The sequence below is a fragment of the Lissotriton vulgaris genome, chromosome 5, assembly GCF_964263255.1.
Source record: "Lissotriton vulgaris chromosome 5, aLisVul1.2, whole genome shotgun sequence".
Classification (NCBI taxonomy): domain Eukaryota; kingdom Metazoa; phylum Chordata; class Amphibia; order Caudata; family Salamandridae; genus Lissotriton; species Lissotriton vulgaris.
Genome location: NC_141693.1, coordinates 755,266,029 through 755,278,312, shown reverse-complemented (window position 1 = coordinate 755,278,312; position 12,284 = coordinate 755,266,029).

Genomic DNA, 12,284 nt, shown 5'->3' with positions numbered 1-12,284 from the left:
ACAAAGTATGAAAATGTATGTACTTTAAAAATTAGTAAAGGTAATTTTTAGTTATCTATTCCTGAAAAAGATATAATTTAGTCTTTATATTTTTTTAAAAGAATAAAGAAGAAACAAAAAGATTCATAAAATAGAAAATTATTCCGACAACATTGATTTACATTTTAAAATTGCCAATGAATTGATTGAGCAATTAATAGATGGAGTATTTCAAGAGGATATTGACTCTGAAAATGAGGACTTTATGGACAACACTTTCGACAGTGCTTATTTAGAAATGGTGGAAGAATTGGAAGGGGAAGAACAGATTTTGGATGATGAAAATTTTAATTATGAAGAAGTACCTGATGAAATTATGCTACAAGTACTTTTAGAATATGAATTTTTAAATGAATAAAATTATTTTTGATACAAAAACATTCTTGAAGACAGTTTTCTTCTACTATTCGTCGTTGATCTGCTTTATGAGAATGAGAATAAATGTTTTCATGAAGTGTATAAGAGATTATAGTAAAAAAAATTAAAAGTACTAGGATCACCTACAGTGCTTGAAAATCAGTGTAATGTTCGTATGCCTGAAAAATTAGAATCAGAAAATACGTCTATAATGCTGACACAGCTATGGACTGTCATGAATTTAGAACCAACATTCACTACATGATTTCCTACTCTGTTCAGACACTGTTGCTTTGTCTTTATTCTAGTTATAAAATAAACCAGTGGTTATAATTTGTATGTTATATGCTAGTAGAGGTCTATAATATTTTTTTACTTTTTTCTTAACAGATTGTCATTTTTATCAGAAACATAAATCAGTATGCCGACCAGAAATGAAAAAAGAAAGCTGTATAAACGGACATACCATTTGAAGAGAAAAGAATTAGAAGAATTACCTAATCAACAAAGGACGGATAAAAACAAGAGTGCTCCTGGTAAAAGAAGCAAGGATTTTATAAAAAAGTTGTCTCAAAGGAAAAATAAATTGGATAATGTTCAAAAGGAAAAACAGTTGTCAGTATCTACAAGAAGAAATCCGAGAAAAAAGAAAAATGTTTCTGAAATCTGCGGTGAGGAAAATATGTACAGTAAAAGACGTACTAATCAGTTTGCGGAAATCAGGAAGCGTATGTTTTATAACAGAGTAGTTTCGAATTTATTAAAAAAGGAAAACGTTTCTAAAAGGAAATCTGCTTTTTATAAGAAGAAAAAATATATAGAGGATGTTGTTGAGCGCGCGTTTGAGACAAAAAAAATTATTTATTTTAGTAATTAATAGAATAAATACACTGAATAAGGCATTCAGAGTTTTAAAAGCTAAGAGTAAATGGAAGAGACACATAAATAGAAGTAATTTTTGTAATGTGTTTTCTGGGAAATGGATGCATACTTCAAGTTCTGAGCCATATTTTAATGAAGAGAGTTACTTTCAAAGTAACGATTTGTTGCATGCAGTTGACACCAGTGGTCGAGCATATGAGGTGAAGGATGGTTGTCCTATTGAGAAAGAGAAAATTGTGGTTAGAAATGCAGAAGAGGTGATAGCTGGAGAAGTTTTAGAGGGACGTCCTAATGTTCCAGTTTACAGTTGGAATTGTAGTAGTATTTGCAGTGTACGACAGGATTCAATTGATTTCTTTCACAATTTCTTACGTAAGTACACTAAAGAAAGTCTAAATAAAAAGAGTGTAATGTTGCAAGAATTAGACCGTTGCAGAGTGAGAGAAAAAAACAGGTCTGCAAGGCCATCCTCTCACTTCAGGATGTTAGCAGTGCATCATACCAAAATGAGAAAATTAGTGAGAAAGTTGTATTATGCAAAAAGTCCCGCACTTAAACTTAAACAGTTAAATAGTGCTCTTTTGCATGGATGTGAATTAGATGTTAAGAAGATTTGTGCAGAAATTGAGGTCAGTTATTTTGGTCCAGAAGAAGACAATACATAAACTGATATAGTTATAGAAGGAAATGTGTTAGAAAATGTCGGAAATTTTAATACTGAAGATTTTGAACAGGAAATAACAAAGTTTAAGGTCATTGCAGGTGAAAAACCAAATTTTCCTTGTGTGTGTTGTCGACACATTCATTACAAAAGTCAAACTAGGTTAGTTGATTTATATTTAAAAAGTGAAGATGAAAATAATAGTCAGTGGAAAGATTTTGCGACTTACTTGTTGGTAGAAAACTATTTTGATTTGGGTTTTGAGCAACGTATTTGTAAATATTGTTATAATAAATTAAATGAAAATAGAATGCCTGCTAGAGCTGTACATAATAATCTTGAGTTGATAAATATTCCATCGGAACTGAAGGATTTAAATACTTATGAGACTATTCTGATTCAATGTGTACATCCTTTTCAGGCTATTGTTCGTATGGAGCCTAAGACTGGGAAATTAAATCCTTCAGATTTACAAAGAGGATTAAAGGGTAGAGTTGTATATTTGCCACTTGATTTAAAAAAAATATGGGGACAATTGGTGTTAAAAATGTAGAAGAGGAACCTCTAGTTATTCTAGTTATTGGTGTACCTACAAAGAGTAAGAAAATCTGGCAAGATTTAGTGGATGTTAAAAAAGTCAAAAAGGCAACGTTGCATTTAGTCAAAAACAATAAATAGTATAAAAATGTATACGTAGAAGAAGAGGTAGTAAGTGAAGAAGAGGATAATGATTTGTCTATTGGACAAATTGAAAAAGTCGACTTGTCCAGAAGTGAAGAAATTTATGAACATTACAGTGTTCATCCACTGCATTCCAAAGAAGCAATGGAGAATGCTATTGAATTATTTCAGATGAAAAAAGCAAAAGGAAGTCCTATTAGTGTATGGGAAGAAGGTTTGGAAGGTCGTTGTTTCCCACAGTTATTTCCAACAGGTCAAGGTGCACGATATGATGATCGACCTATGCAGATTCCTGTATCTAAGTACCGGACAACAAGATTATATGCAGAAGATCCGAGATTTCGTCAATGTATTCCATATTTGTTTCATCTTCTGTTTGAGAGTGACTTATCTGGACTTTCTTATGCAATAAACCATATCTTAAAAAGTGGAGTGCCTCTGCAAAATGTTTCAGCAAAGGAATTTATGGATAAAGTGCAACAGAAAGACAGTATTTTGGATTCTCACCTAATTAATTTAATGGCATGTCAGCGTGGTACTAATGAGTATTGGTACCATCGTCATGGAGATTTGAAATGCATGCTAAGAAACTTAGGAGCACCTACATGGTTTTTAACTCTAAGCTGTGCAGAGTATGCTTGGGAAGATTTACTTGAATTTCTTCGGGAGGCGAATGCAAATATTGAAAATATAAACTACAAGACACCTGGAGAACTGTGTTCGTTGGATCCGGTTAATGTTTGAAGATATTTTAATCATAGATTTGAAGCTATGATGTCTTTTATCACAAACAAGAAAAATCCACCTCTTGGTGAAGTTCTGGATTTCTTTTGGAGAAAAGAGTATCAGGCGAGAGGTGCTCCTCATATTCATATGTTATTATGGATCAAGGATGCTCCCACATTTGGAACAGACTCGGATGACACTGTACTGTCTTTCATTGAACAATATGCCACTTGTGGGATACCTAATAGTACAACTGATAAGGACTTAAGAGGAAAAGTGTTACGATTTCAAAGCCATCGTTGTGGAAAATATTGTCGGCGAAAATTCAAATCAAAGAATAAATTCTATACCAAATGTCGTTTTGGATTTGCACGACCAGTACTTTCAAAAGGAAGAGTCAACAATTTTATGACATCTTTGCAACATAATATCACAAGAAGATCACCCAAAAATACCTACAATTTAAGAAGAGGTGAAGAGTCCAAATATATAAATGACTATAACCCAGTCATTTTGTCCATGTGGAATGCTAACATGGATATACAATATGTTGCAGACAACTCTATTGCTGTGGCTCGATATGTAACGTCTTACATCACCAAATCTGAAGACGGAACTGAAGGAGATGTGGGAAGACATTTCTCATGAAAAGAGCCTAAGCAAGAAATTGTATACGTACAGTTTGAAGATGTTATCTAATCGAGAAATTGGAGCATATGAATGTTGTGATCGATTATCATTAGCAAGTCTTTATGCGAAATCTAGAACTATCCTGTGGGTGAGTTTAGGTCTTGCAGGAACACGAAACCGTGTTTTGAAACCTGTGCAAGAAATTGAATATTTAGCACAGAAAGAACCAAACAGTACAGACATTCTGAAAACAAATATGTTGGATACATACTATCCAAATAGAAGTACTCTGCTTGAAAACATTTGTCTATATGAAATACTTCAAAACTACAGTTTTAAAAGGAATATTACAGAAAATATTGATAAAGGTGTATACGCTGTTTTTGGACATGAAGGATGTCTGGTCAAACAAAGAAAAGGACACTTGATTAATCACCGAAAACGGAGTTGCGAAACTCCTGACAAAAGAGAATGTTACTATTTAGCTCTTTTGCAACTCTTTAAACCATGGCGTTCAGAAGAGGAACTACTTGGTGACTTTGATAGTTATGAAGATTCATTCAACTCATCTAAAAATAGCATACAATGTCCTGTTTTTAGTAATTATCTCCAAATGTTGAACGACGAAATAGAGCAAGAAGCAACAATTGCAGCGGAGATTGCTAGAGACAGTTCTCAAGATAGTAAAAGTTCTGCTTCGTTGAGTCAAGATCCACTGGGACAACCAATTATCCAAAATGAAGCAGCCACTGCCATAGATGAGGTGAAAAGAGCAATGGAGCAAGCTGAAGAGGATATAATAAACTTAGAAGAATTGGAGAAGCAACTTAATCTTGAGCAAAGACAGATATATGATGAAGTGACAGAGCACATTGAGCATGGTTTTCGTCATGAGAAAAAAGAATGCTCATGTATGCCATTTGAACCTATTCGACTAGATGTAAGTGGAGAAGCTGGAACTGGTAAAAGTTTTCTAATTAAAGGAATTACTACATATCTACAGCAAAGAACTGAGTCAACACTGTCTTGTGTTGTTACTGCTCCAACTGGATTGGCAGCACATAATATTAAAGGTATCACTTTACATCGTTTACCGATGCTGCCAGTTGAACATGAAAATAAATTATAATATCACAAGCTATCTGGAGAAGCTTGTTGTAAAGTTTCTAGAGTCCTTAAAAAATGAAACTTCTCATTATTGATGAGGTAAGCATGGTATCCAATTTAACCCCTTGGCTGCTCATGACGAGCTCAGCTCGTCATGAGGCACGGTTGAGCTGTGCTGATGACGAGCTGAGCTCGTCATGTAAAATGGGATTACTCATAGTTCAGCACCGGCGGGGGAAACCTCTAGCAGCCAAGGTGTTAATGCTTGCTTTTGTGCATTTAAGAATGCAACAGATTCTTAAAACAGAGTATGATGTGTTATTTGGAGGCAAACATGTCATAGTTTTTGGAGATCTACTGCAGCTAACTCCTGTAAAAGGACAACCTGTATTTGAAACTGTTCCACATGAAGACACCAGAAAGTGCCTGGGCAGTATTGGAAATGTTAATATATGGTCACATTTCAAATATACTTAACTGATTCAAAATATGCGACAGGCAAAGGATACTAAATATGGAAATATTCTTCAAGATATAAGAATTGGAAAAGTAACTGAAGATGCGAAAGAAACTCTACAAACACGATTACTTTCCAAGCTGTTTCCCAATGAAGATAATGTAGCTGCGAAAATATATACTAAAGAGGTAGAAGATAAGTCAGTCATATGCTTGATGCCAACTCTAAAAGAATGTTCGGTTTTCAATGAAAAAATGTTGAAGTTAGAAAATCAAAAAATTAAGAAACTGGAAGCTAAAGATAGAATAGAGCATGAAGGAAGTACTATTGTTTTGTCCCAAAAGTTGAAGTTAAAATTGGATTCTCTTCAGAAATCTCTATCTAAAACTGCTGGCTTAAAAAAGAATCTGTATGTATGTTTAAATTGTTGGATTATTTTACGGAGAAATTTACATGTAGAAAGAGTTTTGGTGAATGGAGCAATGGGTAATGTTGTTGGTTTTGTGAATTACCCAAATAGAGATGAGATTGAATTTTTAAGAATCAAATTTGATGGAATTAAGGAAGTTCAACAATTCAGTCGCTGTTCAACTCGTTTTTTGCTTGTGAAAGACTTATATGTCCGTCGGAAGCAATTTCCTATTTGTTTGTCATATGCAGTGACTATTCACAAATCTCAAGGTTTAAGTGTAGATTGTGCTTTGGTAAATTTTGGAAGCACTGTATTCAAAGAGGGTATGGCCTATGTTGCTTTATCTCGAGTTAGAACTTTATCTGGACTTTATCTAATTGATTTTGATGAGACAAAGATTAGTGCAGATGTAAATTGTGTGAAGGAGTATAATAGGTTAAGAAGAGAATATGCTCCAAATTTACCTCAATATCCTTTAATTCAAAAGTGTATGGTTGGTCAAAAAAGGAGAAATGAGGAAAAATGTAGTGAAGTAGTTGAGAAACGAAGAAAAAAAGATGAAGCTGTCATTGGGCGCAGAAAGAAAAAGGTTAGTATTGAAGAGATTGTTGGATTTACATTTGAAAACAGTTCTGGTGTCAACTGCTATGCAAATGTAGTGGTTAATGTTGTTTTTTTCCTTAAAAATGCACAGCAACAGATTGTACAAAATCGGGAGCAAACATTTTGTTGTTCGTTAAATTCTGTCTTTGAAAAATGTAGCAGTGGTAATAGTGAAGTAGCAAGTGTTTCAGAACTAAGGAATGTTTTAGACATATGTGCAGGACTAAATCAATTTTCTCAGAATATTCAGCAAGATGGTCAGGAATTTATTATGTATATGCTTCCAGTTTTGGAAGATGAAGGTGTAGATATTGATAGTCTTTTTGGCCTTTCTTATAAATGGGAACATAGTTGTGATAATTGTTTATTTTCAAGTAGTACTGACATACACACAGAAAGATTTATATATTTAACATTACCGAACTGTAAAGCAGTGTCCTTTAATAAACTAGTTAAAGATGCGTATCAGACGCTGGGCTGCTCTCAATGTAACTCAGAAATGTTATCATCATTATTTATCCACAGATATGGACAGTATGTAGAGCTGATGGGAGTAAATTGTCAACTTTAATTAAAAAATGTGTGGCTTCTCAAATATCTATTTCTAGAAGAACATTTGTAACTGTAGCAATTATTTTTCATGAAGGGCCTTCAACATCATCAAGACATTACACAGCTTATTTGAAGTCTCCAACAGGCTGGACGCTCTGCAATGATAGTCAATTGACTTTTAAGAAATGTTTGCCTTTTGACTTAACAAATTCTTATCAGCTATTTTTGCAACCCAAATTTCAGTAAAATTACTTGGTGTAGGAAGATTAATACTGTAAAGATATGAAACTCTGTTATTTAGAAATATCGTGTGACTGAGGGTGTGCAAATCTAGAAATGAAACTTGTATTTGGCATAGTGATAGTATCAGGTACAGGTTTACTTAATGTTTGATGGTACAGAACACGTTGGAATTTTTACTCGAAGGGTTGAGAAAAGAATGGATAAGACTACGATTAAGTAATTTGGGAAAATAACGAGTTAACTCATACTATTTGGCCACGTGGAAAAGTATGAGACAACAAAATGTGTAATTGAGATAAATGTTTTTAGAACATACTTGCACGGAACTTTGTTGAGAGGTATTTAAAAGTAAGTTGTATGGCTTAATTAATTTGTAACTGTGGAAGATGTACTGTACTTACTCAAGAAATTGCGAATTAGAGAAAAACATTTAAGACATGTTTTTTTCAGGTAATTATATTATGTACAGAGATCTTGTACGGGTTTTTTAAACACAATCATTTAGATTGTGTTTTTTCCCCTGCTGTCACATGATGATTACTATCGAAATCACTGTTTATAGTGAAAATCAATATATTCTGAGGACAGCAAAAATAAACCATGTAATATGTTGTCTAAGTTATTTTGTTAGATTGGATTTAGAAATATTTATTATAACAGATTTGTTTATTTTCTTCCACAGATATCACATTTATAATGTAAGTACAACTAATAACTTCCGAGAGTTTCCTCTGCCTCTCTCTTATCCTTACTCCTTTCATCCCCTTCATTTGTCAGTGCCATTCAGTCACGCTTACTCCCTTTAACTCATCCACATTTTGCGTTGTTTAATTTTCTTTCCTGTTTCTCTTACATCTTTTCTGTCACTATTTCATTCACTCTATCTATCTCTTCAGTTTGTTACTCCCGTTGTCTCATGGTGACTCACCTTTATTGACTCTGTATCACCTTTGTTTCCTGAATCTTAATTCCTTTGTCTTACCGTACCTTAATATTTGTTCCCTTACTCTGCTTTCATCAATTATGCTCAATTCCCAAACTTAAATCTATACTTTAGTTCCCTTACCCTACTTCATTTCTGTTTATCTGTCTCTTACAGTCCTTGTCTGTTTCTACCCCGTTCATCTTCTGTTACTCACCCTTTTTCACTCTGTTTCTCTTAGTGTTCTTCCTTTATTTTATCTATCTCCTTAAGACATTCCCGTACTCTTAGTCCGTTTCTTTTAGAGACTGTTTGTTTCGTGTACTATCACTGATCATACTCTCATTTTCTCTCTCACTATACTTTCCTTTAGACAGTCATTCCTTCAGTGCCATTATCTCTTTCAATTAATTATCTTACTCATTGATTTATATACTACACATTCTGTCTCTGTCTCTCTCTCTCCCTCAGTCTTTTTTTTTCACTTTCTGTTTCATTCACTCCTACTTTGTTTTGTTTTATGAAATGTACATTATAACCTTATTTTTACTTTTCTTCCACAGATACTATGTTTTTTAAAGACGTTTAGTTTTACTTTGTTACAATTTCTTAGGTAAGTATAAAAAATAAAAATACTTTTCCATCACTGTGTTATTTCTTTTTCTATCCTGGTCATACCAGTGTCATGTTTTATGTGAGCACTTCCACGCAGGACTGGCTGTTCTGTCACAAGAAGCCCCTTAAAAGTGATTTTATGAAATCAGCAACATTTTACTGAGTCAGTTCACCAACGCTGATGTGTGAAAACTTTGGAGGTAAATAATGTGTGTTAAAGAACTTTGGGGCATATTATCAAGGGGGTTTATCTCCGCTTTTTTTGCTTTAAAAGCCAAGAAAGCGGAGATAAAATTATCTCCCTATTACCTAGCTGTCGCTAACACCAGTTAGCGACAGCTAGTAGGAGATAGCGACCATCTTGGGCCCGTTTGCATGTCAGTCATATTTATCACTAATGACATGCAAAGTGGGCATGCCAAGATGTTAGTGACTGGAAACAGTCGCTAACATCGCTATCTCCTATTACCAACTTTTGGAGATATTTGCGCTAAGCGCTTTTTTCTGTCTGACTGATGAGAGTCTGAGTGTTGTCTTTGCTTAGTTGTTGGTACTTAGATGAATGTGTTTTTGTATGAGTATGACTGTGATTTTTTGCTTGGATGAATGAGTCTGCAGAAATGTTTTTAATGTTCCTTTGAGTTCTGGGCTTACGCTATATTAACCATATATGTTGTGTGAATTACTGAAATAATGAATTTTTTATAAATGAAAATGAAAATAAAATAATTTAAAAGATTATCAGCTGTTCTGTGGGCAATTGTTAATCTCGGAACCTACTGGTCCGCTTAATTTTTTTGGGAACCTCCCTTTCATGTTGTTGTTTAATGAGTGAAATGTCCAGCTAACTATAACATGTGTCACACCTAAGGTTTTTTCAGTGAATATATCACAAGAGGATCCCGCTGCCTGGAAGGCAGACCAGTGCTGTTCTAAGGAGAATAAGCATGAAATGGATGCAAATATTCCAGGGCTTCGTCGAAAAGCAAGGTAAAAGGCTGAGTTGTGAAGACCCCTTCCACCCACTGGGGCAACACTTGTGAATTACCTGCTGGGGTTCTATTCACTCACCTGCACTACAAGTCCCAAGATACCAGGAGCCACGCCCACACAGGGCAGGACTTTAATTAGTAGAGTGCAATGAAGTTTGAATGAACTAGCAGCAGTCAGCACACCACCATTGAGGAAGAGGACTGGGGTCCTTGAAACGCGTCTGGAGATTGTGCTTAAGAACTTTGTATGAAGTGGTAATCACGCTGCAGTTTACCAGCAGGCGGAGTCCAATAAAAAGGATTAAGAAGATTTGCGTGTGGGTTCTCTCTCAAGGGCAACCTTTTTCGAATTTATATTTGTGGCTGGTCCGGTCAAGAGAGGATCCCGCTGCCTGGAAGGCAGACCAGTGCTGTTCTAAGGAGAATAAGCACGAAATGGATGCAAATATTCCAGGGCTTCGTCGAAAAGCAAGGTAAAAGGCTGAGTTGTGAAGACCCCTTCCACCCACTGGGGCAACACTTGTGAATTACCTGCTGGGGTTCTATTCACTCACCTGCACTACAAGTCCCAAGATGCCTGGAGCCACGCCCACACAGGGCAGGACTTTAATTAGTAGAGTGCAATGAAGTTTGAATGAACTAGCAGCAGTCAGCACACCACCATTGAGGAAGAGGACTGGGGTCCTTGAAACGCGTCTGGAGATTGTACTTAAGAACTTTGTATGAAGTGGTAATCACGCTGCAGTTTACCAGCAGGCGGAGTCCAATAAAAAGGATTAAGAAGATTTGCGTGTGGGTTCTCTCTCAAGGGCAACCTTTTTCGAATTTATATATATATATATATATATATATATATATATATATATATATATATATATATATATATATATATATATATATATCTGCTCTCATGCAACCAGAAAAACCATAAATCATGCTTTCAGGACACAACGAGGGAGTCACCAGTATCAAATAGTGCTGTTTATTTCACAACGCGTTTCGCCGACAAACGGCTTGATCACGTGAAATATTGCTGAGAAACCATTGGTATATAACAAGAAATCTCCATGGACACAAACAGAGGACTTGCATCATAACGACAGTCAAGTATTTTCACATCTTTGAAGCATCATGATATTTACATGTACTATACACAATTCATCATGACCTGTATTACAATATGATGTGCAACGACACCGCTTTAATTCCACGTTCTTAATGAAATTGTGAGGTAAAATGCAATTGTCAGCAGAGGTTGCTGCGTATATTATGCACCTCGTGCTCTCAGGTGTGGGTTACTGCAATGTTTCAGATACCCTCTTAATTGTCAATAAGATGTTGTTCAAAGTATGAGGACACCAATGAGAGTTTCGTGCCTCGGAGTATGACGTGACTCCACCCATACTCACGCTAAATGCGTGAGGAAAACCATTGTCCGTGAATAAAAGGCTTACAGTGCCAGAAAAGGCATATCGGCAAGTGCCTGATTAGCATATTCAGTTAAAAAAAAAGAGTTCATTTAACCCCGGGAACAGAGACCAAACTGAAATCACCAAATGGTGGGAGGCAACGTCTCCACAATACTATGTGGAACAAAACATGGTACCAAGAGGATTACGTATCTTTACAACACCGACCTACGAGAGACCTAATCCTGCGGTGTTAGAGGAGTGGTCGGTTAATTCTGCAAATAGTTCACGAAGGATGCTGGAAATCCTAATCAAATATGCCTGGATAGACCGTGATGAACTAATCAAAGAAATAAAGGACCTCATGGATGATCTAAAGAAAATTATGGAGACAGAAAGTCTGGAAATAAGACTTAAACCAATACAAGAAAGATTAACAAAACACGAGGAAGATATTAAAGCACGGAAGGAGAGAAAACTAAACTGACTTTGCAGACTATGACAGTGGCCGTATTCTAACATTTAGTCACAAATATGATCACCTATATAAAAATGATGGATCAGGCATTACTGTTGTGGAGGAAACCAAAACCACGACAAGCACTGAAGAAAATCTTACCAGTGGAAGTGAATCTGATATTTCTTTGATTAATGAAGTGGTACCAACAAAAGGAAAAAAACAACTGACTTTTTTAGACGAATACCGGACCCTATGGAGGGGGCGTTTAACAACGAGGGAAACACCGGTACCGAAACCCTGAGGACAGGGAGCCCGTGGAAGGGGACGCGGAAGGGGAAACGCCTCAACAGAAGATCGTGGATCAGACAACGATGGCAAAAGAGGCAAGGGACGTGGCGGCATGGGAACCAACAATAACATCTTATTGACAATTGAGAGGGTATCTGAAACATATTGAAGTAACCCACACCTGAGAGCACGAGGTGCATAATATACGCACAACCTCTGCTGACAATTGCATTTTACCTCACGATTTC